General features: G+C 40.0%; 1 protein-coding gene across 1 annotated transcript in view; it reads left to right on the forward strand.

Moving 5' to 3' along the window:
- Positions 1-10000, forward strand: part of LOC137996603 (uncharacterized) — a 171460-nt gene that overhangs the window by 57158 nt on the left and 104302 nt on the right. The gene's annotated exons all lie outside the window — the stretch shown is intronic.

The following is a 10000-nucleotide window of genomic DNA, read 5'->3' on the forward strand; positions in this document are numbered from 1 at the left end:
GGTGTCGTCATTGTAACGAACACGATTAGCCAATAAAACGGCAGCTTCCTCTTCATTGTAAGATACTTTTGTGCTTTAATATAATTTTTCTCTACTACATTAACATTTTGATTTGTTTTCATAACTTTCATATCTTGTTTCTTGTTACACAACATGCGTGTTTTAGCGGTAGGTGACCACTATTTAATCATTTCGAAAATGAGTAAAACAAATTGTTTTAAATCAAGACATTTCATCAATATCTATATAATCAACAGAACATTACATGGCTGCTTGGGGATACAAGTTTTATCTTCTCGTACTTCAGCATTCGAAGATAAAACGGCGTATCCCCGCGTGGCCATGTAATATCCTTGTTTTTTCATGTGTTACGTTGCGCTACCCAGCATTTTAGGATCTGAACGATTACTTCTTCCTAGTATGTTTCACTTGTTTTTAAAACGCGGAGGGCAAATTTCAGTGGAAGTGGCTGCCAAACGGAGAAAGAAGGGCTTTGGACTGGAAATTCCGGCTACTTATAGCTTCTACCACGAGAAGCCTTCAAAAATAACGACGTTGATGGAAGTAATAAGAGAAAGAAGATGGAGTGGATCTGAAGATGTATCGATAGTGTCAGTGTTTTCATTTATAATGAGCTGTTACTGTAACTGTGAAGTTGTTCTAGCTTAGTTGCAGGATTTAAGGATTTTCATCCTTGTTCTGGTTCATACATTTTACTGCAACTTTGGCCGGGCTAATTAAAGAGTATCGTTCGCTATACCGAGGACTTCGTTATATAGAGGCTCGTTAAATCGAGGTTCTACTGTATGGTCGCAATTAAAATAATTAACATTGGGCACAGGGATTCGCTCTCTTGTCATGATAAAAACTTCTATTTGGGATCTCAAGCCGGCGCAGGATTTTTTGAACGACAGTCTAACTGTTAACAGAAGAAGGATTTTCGAAATTCAATGCTGAAAAGTGCTTATGCTCAAACTTGGACTTTGAATATTCAAAATGTAAATCTCGAAAATATGAAAAATGCAAATGCTTGATTTCACGAAACCTTGCCTCGGTCTTGTTGAAGACCAACGATGACGGATCATTGTACTTTCATTGTTCACTAAAGATCGATGATATTTATATCAGTAGCCCATTTCCAAGTAGTTCTAAATGTAATGCGAGCTCTCTATCAGAAGCAGAACAGGATTAATGGAGGAAACACTATAACTTCTCTAACTATATACTAAGATAAGTATGCTCCAATGTTCAGGCGTACGAACCGAAATTTAACATTATTCACCCCTAGACACTTTCTATAAGCTGGAAGAAAGCAGTCACTCCACTGACTTGAGCCATAGCAAAGCAGAAAGTTAGGCCTCCATACGCGAAGAATTTCCCGCCAAGGCCATGCCGTACATCACTGGGTGCTTGATTGTGCGCTCACCTCTGAGTCCCGGATGATCCTTGATCAGCTCTAAGTGCGCAGTTATCATGAAACTATCAAAAAATGCGCCATCTATCTCCGACTTTAGCAAAGCTGCCGTTATGTCGTATACATGTGGAAAGACTGAAAAAAGATAGATAAAGAGTTTTCATTAAACGAAATGCCAATTTTTCAATAAACGTGGATTCCCTGACTCCGCTGTCACCACAGGCAAACATCGTGCCCAAGAAATCGATCGAGGAACCGCACTACAAACGTCACAGAGAGAAGAAACCAACAGAATTCCATTCACCCTCACCAACCATCCACAAAACCTTGCAGTCAAAAATGTAATTCTCAAAAACTTTAAAATTTTCCGCAGTGATCTCGAAACTAAACATATATTTCCTCCACCACCACTCATGTCATTCAAACGTTTTTCTTTTATTTGTAACATGGTTAAGATATCTGGACCGCATCGACCGGTTAAAATCACTGACCACTTTACATGCATGTCCGCCAATCTTCTCCCTGTTTCGCCTATATGTAGGTCTTCTTGCATAGTGTGCAGGTTATGTAATAGATGACATTTGCGGAGACCTACGAACGCCTACGAACGCCTACACCTACGAGATGTACGAGATGTAGGAAAAAACGACACAGATGCATCAAAACCCAATCACTCCCGCCACAACATGACAATTTGCAGTCTATCTTTACACCACGGGAACACAGACAGCAGTTAGAATCTGGAACAAAAATTCATCTTTCAACTAGGTACTCTATCCTCACGGAATCAATGAACGCCTCTCATTACATTAATTTATAAATTCATGTTACCATATTTCCACCAATGGCAAAGCTCTTCCACACCTGCATAAAAACCAACAACATCCACAATTCCTCTATTCGCTCTGACGAAGGGCTAACGCTCGAAACGTCAGCTTTCCAAATCTTTCACGGTGGTAATTCGGCCTTTATCGACTTCTTTAATAAAACCAAATCATATGTTTTCCTAATCCTAACCTGACCCTATTTTTCTCTAGCTTTAATTTAGGCTCCAAACAAGTTTTCTCAATTCATCTGAGTGAATATTCAACCAAGTTAAAATGAGGATCACCAATTTAACCTGTAAAAACGGATTCAACCTGAGACCGGGTTTCACCTGCCACATATACACCTTGCAATTGGGCAACTTTATGTACACCTACTGGCAAATGTCCACCCTTCATGTTCACCGTTAGCAAACAAAATGGTTTTACTGAAAAATTCAAATACATTCCTATTATACAAGAAATTGTAAGACCTTCCAATTACTTTACTGCAGAACTAATACTAAACAATTTTTCGCGCTTTTTATGAAGCTCATAAGTTTTAACAATTCTCCTAATTCCGATGTTGTTTCTGCCAACTCTCTGGCCTACTTTTAAGAAAAGACTTCAAGCTATTTCATTTGCAAGAATTATTAATGTATAACGCGGTTGTTTATTGTTTCCTCCGAAATTCATGTCCGTTGAAGATTTGTAGTATAAACTGTCTACTTTTTGGCCTTTTATCCTATTTAATCTCTTCCAGTTTCCAACCCTCTAATTATCTCAGTCGTTCGTCAGTTAGGATAGATCCATTCTAGATCATGTTACTTAGGAGGTCTTGCCCAAGTTCGTTCAGACGGTAGCGCGTCTCTAGTATAAAAACGGACAATGATTCGGATATTTTTCCTGATTTTCACTCCTCTGTGACCGTTACAAAAAATCAGATTGTTTCACATTTTTTCCATGACATGCGTTGACATCATTTTTGGCAGATAGGAAGATACGTCAAGCCAAAATGAACGGTATTCGGGTACGTGGTTACACATTCTCGAAGTACAGAATTTCAGAAATGGGAGAACATCCCCAAGAAAGTTGAATTGCTTATGTTATTTTACAGAAATGATCAATTGTATGCTTTTCAAGTGCCAGCTAATACACAGCGAAATTCAAAAATTGGATTCTCGAAAATTAATTCTCGCCACCCGTCACAGAGCTCGACTGTGAAACGAAGCAGAAGACCTAATGGCCCATTGCTGACACTGCAGCTTAAATTTCACGTTGCAGCGTTTGTTGTTGTTGTTGTTCTTTGTAACTGAAGTTTAAATACCGTGCCAATGTCCTTGTTGGCCGCATTGTGACAGCATCTTTCCTGGCGCTTATTCAATTTGTTACCTTTGATGAAAAATTTGGCTTGTCGCCGTTGATATTGTCGAAAATGTTTTCGTTATCACAGGGCCAGAAGCCCCCCGCGAGGGAGGAGGGGGAGTACTGCCATATATGAGCTATGTAGGTATGGTTTTCAAGCAGTTTACTCCAGGACAGGGTACATAAATCAGAGCGTTTGTGTCTAGAAGAGGGCATAATTTTTCAGGGAACTGATCGGTTGGTTGAAAATTTTATCCAGACTAAAGAAACCAAGAAAAGAATGAACGAACTGAACAAGAATAAATAAGTCCTTTCTTGAGAGAGAAACGATTGTGGTATAGGTTTTGTTTCAGCTAGACTGTGTTAGTGACCTCAGTAGTTTTTGAAAAACAGCTACTCTATGATAGGGAGGATTTGGGGAGTTAACTCTGGTACAGGGTAGCAAAATTCAGCTGAACCAGCTCTGGTATAGGCTAAGGGTTCCAGAGTCCTAGCGGCACATCCCCCACCCAGAAATTCCTAAAGTACCGCCCCCGGGCCAGAAGCTAAGTAACTCTTGACTCAAGTGTGTTAAGTCTTGACCATGTCCATAAATTGGCATATTTTTGTTTTGCGAGGAAAAATTTATCCAATCGACGTTAACTTGAAATGTGCATGCTTAGCTTTCTACTCGCTCTTTCATCTGAAATGTGTCGCGTGATTTTTAACGGCTGAAAACAATTCAAGTTAAGTCTTTTATCGGAAACAAGAATGGAAAAGTAATCTTATGTCAAGCTACCTTGCTCTATTACTCCTATCGAGGCTTTATCACTCTGCCTTTTAATCATATGCCTATCTTAATGGGAACGGTAAATTAAAATTAAGAGGTTATAATGAAAATGAACGATATCTCCTTAATAGATATAATTATACGTTAATGGTAGTTTTAAGCAATTTCAAGCAAAATGTTGTCGGAATTTTTTTAGGGTAAACGTTCCCCCAAACTCAAAAACAAGCGTTATGACGTCTTCAGTCAAGAAATGTGACGTGACACAGACAACTACGAGTGAAATGCATAATTAAAAATGAAAAGTTAGGATGCAGAAAGTGGAAGTAAAATATTCAAGCCTCGATATACTTGGGAAATTGTAAAATGATCTGAGAAATGGTCATACCAACGTTTCGTTCATGTTGCCTATGTCAAATAAGGACAATGCAAAAAAATGAGTCCCTTCCTTTTACCTAAATTACTCTACTATGTACCTTGAAAGTAGTATAATGAAAGTCACCTTTTTATGAAGACGAGTAATAAACTATTCTATATATATTTACTACACCTCTGTTTCACATTGTACAAATGAGGAACTTGAAACCGGGGTACAACGCAGTTACGATCAACAGACGAGGATTTTGTGAAAATATTTACTTCACCTCTCTTTCACATTGTACAAATGAGGAACTTAAAACCGGGGTAAAACGCAGTTACGATCAACAGACGAGGATTTTGTGAAATATGATGAAAAGGTAAACAAATGGTAAAAATTCACCGAGTCCCCTGTTCCCGCGTCCCCGTCCCACTTTTCTACACACCCAAATCATACTTGTAGTAATAAAGAACGTTTTCTTGATTAACAATTGGAAGTTTGTAGATTGATACTGTTGTCCAGCCCGTTTACACAAGTCGGAAGATCAAATGACAATTCAAACCGAAAGAACACAAACTTCCAATTGTTAATCAACAAAACGTTATTTATATACTTTAAGAGAGGTGTATACCAGATCTGTCAAAGTAGAAGAATGTTCCGCCCACATTATGATTTAAAGGCTCTTGAGACGAAGTTGACAAGTGCTATTATTAAGGTAGTTCATTCGTTCAAAAACAAAGCGTCCATTGAAAATCCCGAAGCAAAGGAGAAAAGTAGGTTTTTAGGTTTTTTGTTTTTAGCAAAGGTTAGTATTATGGTTTATCGTAGACTTTTTGTTTAGTGATCATGAAAAAAATTCCAACAAACAATTCTTCTTCCAATTCTTGATCCAATCAAAGGAAGAGAAAGTGAATTAATCGCTTCTGCTGGCTCCGCGCACACTTGTAAAAGAATAGAAAAAACAAATTCAGTTTTAAAACATGACTCTATTTGATGAAAAACGTGAACCCTCTTACCGACGTCATTGCTAGAGGCGACTTTCAGAACGAGTCAGAATACAACAGATGTTATTATTGTGCAAATAACTGGTGGGGTATTCAGCAGATAAGTCATATTTTTTTCTATTTTTTACTTCTCTGTCCGTACTTTTAGTGGAACAAATTTTATTCTCACTGATTTTAGTCTTCAAAAATCTACATTTGTGATAGAGCAATCGTTGTGTTATTAGAGACCTTGAGCTACCACTGAAGGCGGCCTGGAGGACGCCAACCGAAAGTAAAATTTCCCGCCTTGGGACTAATTACCATAATGACAAAAAGAGGAAGTGGGTGAGTTTAACTTCAAGTTTAAACCTTAATTAATGTAATTGGGACTAAGATGACTCTTTTGTTTAAACGTATAGTTATTATTTGAAAGGTTCCGTGCAAAATGCCAAGAGCATATCAAAAGCTTAATCTTAAATTCAGCTTGCTCGGTTTCTGCCGAACAGTGTATTGAAATTGAGAGGTGAATTTACATACCGATCAATCCTGGGAGTCAAAGGGTTGAAAAAGCAGATTTTGGCCTTTTTCCCTTTGACGTTTTCGTTTCTTAAGTTCCGTTGCAGCTTCTACAGAAAATGGTCAAAAATTAGAAATTCATCAATGTCGTTTCTTTTAATCATTGCCTTTATGTGCTAGCTTTTATTTTCTGTTGTGTTATCATCGTTTCTTGCATGAAGGCTGCTTTTGGGGCCAGACTGTCCGCCGTACCAGCAAGGAATCACTTTGGTGTCTAGGCATGAACGTCCCCTCATAGTTCCCGCTACGCTGCAGCACTCCGGCCTCAGACATCGAGGAGTTGCATTTGAGAAGGGTCAGCCAATTAAGTCGTCTTTTAGTAGTTAAGACAAGCAGTCTAAAACGTAACCTACCACTAAGTTGAATGGACCAATCAGAAAGCTGGGTTGCTGGCTTCCCACACTCGCTCTCCGCTTATGGTCTTTCGCCAAGTCAGACGTAAGAAAACCAAGCAGTTTGGCTTTTTCCAGGGTGTGGTCTTTGAAGATTTCATGTTTAAGATTTACAAAGCCTTTTTTCTTTTAGATCCATTATGGAGTGGACTGAAATTCATGCCCTTATTGTCGCAAAAGAATTACAATTGTCGGAGCCTTGGATCTATAAATCACGGAGAGCGGATAGAGGGAAATTGTGGAGTGGAATTGCTGATCACCTCAATGATGTGAACACAGTGAAGTTTACTGTGAAGAAAAAGAGCCTTCGAGAGCATTTCAACCAGTGATGCTTGAAAATTCAAGGCAAAGCGCAGAAAGGAAGCAGAACTCAATGGAGTGAATGTGGAAGACAGCGAACTGGATGTCTTAATGGAAGAAATATCGGGAAAATGGGAAGAGGCAGAAACAAAGGATGTTTGTTTCACCAGCAAACAAAAAGCTGAGGCAGATCGGGCTGCAGGCGAGGAAATCAGGAAAAAAGCATGCGAGCAACTCAAGGAAACCAAGAAACGGAGGGACGAAACTGAATCTAAGCCCAAAAAAAAACCAGAAGAAGTGGTAACGAAACCTTGGAATTTCTTAAAGAGAAGGTGGCAGTCCGCCAAGCCGAATCCGAGCGCCAGTCCAAGGCCCAGGAGGAACTGTTAGCTGCACAAAGGGAACAACAAAAGCTACACACCACCATGTTGCATGCAAATGATGCAGGACCAGAACAATGCTATTTTGCAGCTGTTGGACAACGCCAATAAGTGACATTTACTAGTTTCGTTTCTTTTCTTTTTTAAGAGAGCAAGTCTGAGTTTGACTAAAGAAATTACATGTTTATAAGCTCAACAAGACTTTTTTTTACTTTTGTACATGTCAAAGTCAATTATCTGGCTTTTTCCTTCGTAGGCCACCTGTTCTTATAAGTTTAAATAATTAAAAGTAGTCCTGCAAACTTGGTGGGTCCAAATCAAAGTAATCTGATGTCATATTTCCATAGAGGCAAGTAATCGCATTTCGGAGAAAAGCAGAAACCAGATACATTTTGCCAACACAACTTGAACCCTAACTTCAAATTTCTTTTGAAATCTAATGTTAAAAGATGTCGCAACATCATTGAAAAGCCACTCCACAGCTTCTCGGACTTGACTCCCTGAAGTATTGAAGGTCTCCATCTGAGGGATCAGCACTACATTTCTGTACGGGGAAATCAGGGGGGCTCTGATTGGATAGGCGTGGTCGCCATAAATGCAGATAGGCAGGCCTACTGGCGACACAGCATGACGATCCAAGAGAGGTAGTAGTCTGGACTCTGCAAGCATCCCTGAATCATGTCGTCTACCCTCTAAAAACAAGGACATTTGATTGTAACAGTATATTTATAAATTCGTACTTTTGAGCCAAGGAAAGACAAAACTAGGCTCCTTGTTCGAGGGTCAAAAATTAAGGGCCATCGCATGTGTTAATTTCATGGAGAATATTTTGAGTAATGAAACTTACTTTCTATCGATACAAGGCACGAGACAATCTTGCGAGCGTTAAACTGTGTTGTGATATTTCGGTGTGCTTGTCAGGAATGGCCGGGCGGCCGAAGGGGGCCTGAGGAAGTTGATTTATTTCTTTTCCACCAAAATTTATTTTGTGATTGACTTATCAACTGGCCCATACATGTTTGCAATGAATCCATTGGGAAGGGCAATGAACTGAAACTTTATAGCGTGAACACGCTTATGCCCATTGTAAACAGCACGTTGGTACTCCCCGGGTCTACAAAATGGTCTAACTGTCCCGTCGATGAAGCCGAAGCAATTGTTCAACGCTGCTCCCTTTAATTAGATAGCATCAGCATAAGTCTGAAGCTGTGCTGGCTGCAGAATGGTTTGGTTCCACTTTAGTATCCTGTGACTGTGGGTGTTCTAAATATACTCTAGTACTGTATTTGTTAGCGTTCTACGGACAGGAATCGGTCGTCCAAAGCGCGATATCATATTCGAGTACCTATAAGGATACGTAAGTCGTCGTAACAACGTGCAAAGCCCTTCTTGGCCATCGACAACTGATCGCTGTGGACAAACAAACTCATCTGGTATTTGCAAGGCAGCTGCTAGAGCAGGAATGTCGCGTTTCTTTACTCGAATTCAGCTAAACACTCTAAATCGTCCATCCCCTCAAAGTCGAATCTACCGTAATCGTCGCAAGGGAAATCGACATTTTTGGAGGATTTCAAATCATACAACAAAATAAACTCATCCTCATCTATGATATCTTCGACGCGTGCCACAGCTAAAAGGTCTCGTGTTTCTCGAAAGGTTGCCTCAAATGTAACTAAAAGACAAACTGAGCTACTGAACAAAACAAAAAACCAACCAACCAACCTAAACAGAACAGCGGCTGCGTCTACTTCGCAGCTTAACTTTCTATATTCGCGCCAAAAGGTGGCGGCCTCGACCCATTCCATCGCGGCTCTCTCCGTCTCTTCCCGACCGCCTCCAGTGGTTGCTTAAGGTCTCTATTGTAATGGGAAGACCTGGAAGACGTGGCCACTAACTTTGAAACCCGCAGCTGACAACACAGGCTCTTCGTGTACCTCGAACCACTGAGACGGAGCCTGCTCGCAGGCAAATCTTAAAAAATAATAATAATAAAAAATAAAAATACTTTGTTTATAGTGGAGGTGCACTTAGCTATCAAGCTAGTTTACAGGCACCCCACTTTGAACAATGTGAAAGAAACTATTCAAACTTAACAGAAACATTATTAAGAACCCCAACTGGCGGGAGGCAACCAGTTGGCTATTTACAAAGCGTGGAGGAGTTGAATCCGGGACAAGCGGAAACAAATCCAAGCCAGAGGTTAGAACGGGATTTGAACCCGGAGCAGCCGCATGCAAACCCAACGTCCTAACCACTCGATCACGCTGCCTCCTCAATCTTCGTTGAATAAAAGTGCCAATTATCGTTACTTTAGAAGCATTGTTCTAAAAAAAGAAACAGGATTTGTTGTCCTTTCCTCCATCCGTTTTATGCTGGAAGTCGATATTGTTGACACACCAAAGTGACTGCTTCACTGACAGCCATTCAATTAATGGATCCGAGAACTAATCTCGTACCCAGATCTCTTGTGGTGAGCGAAGGTGAGATCTGGTCAAATCCGATTTGCACACGTGATCGACTGTCAAGAATGTGACGCTGAAGGGTGAGGCTTGTGATGTCATCTACAGGGACCCATTTGCTTTTCTTCTTTCCTGATAGCGGTGAAGTGTATGAAACCTTATAGGTATGCAACTTGCTGCTTTGTTTTTTTACACGAGCCTCTA

This window comes from Montipora foliosa, chromosome 3, assembly GCF_036669935.1.
Source record: "Montipora foliosa isolate CH-2021 chromosome 3, ASM3666993v2, whole genome shotgun sequence".
Classification (NCBI taxonomy): domain Eukaryota; kingdom Metazoa; phylum Cnidaria; class Anthozoa; order Scleractinia; family Acroporidae; genus Montipora; species Montipora foliosa.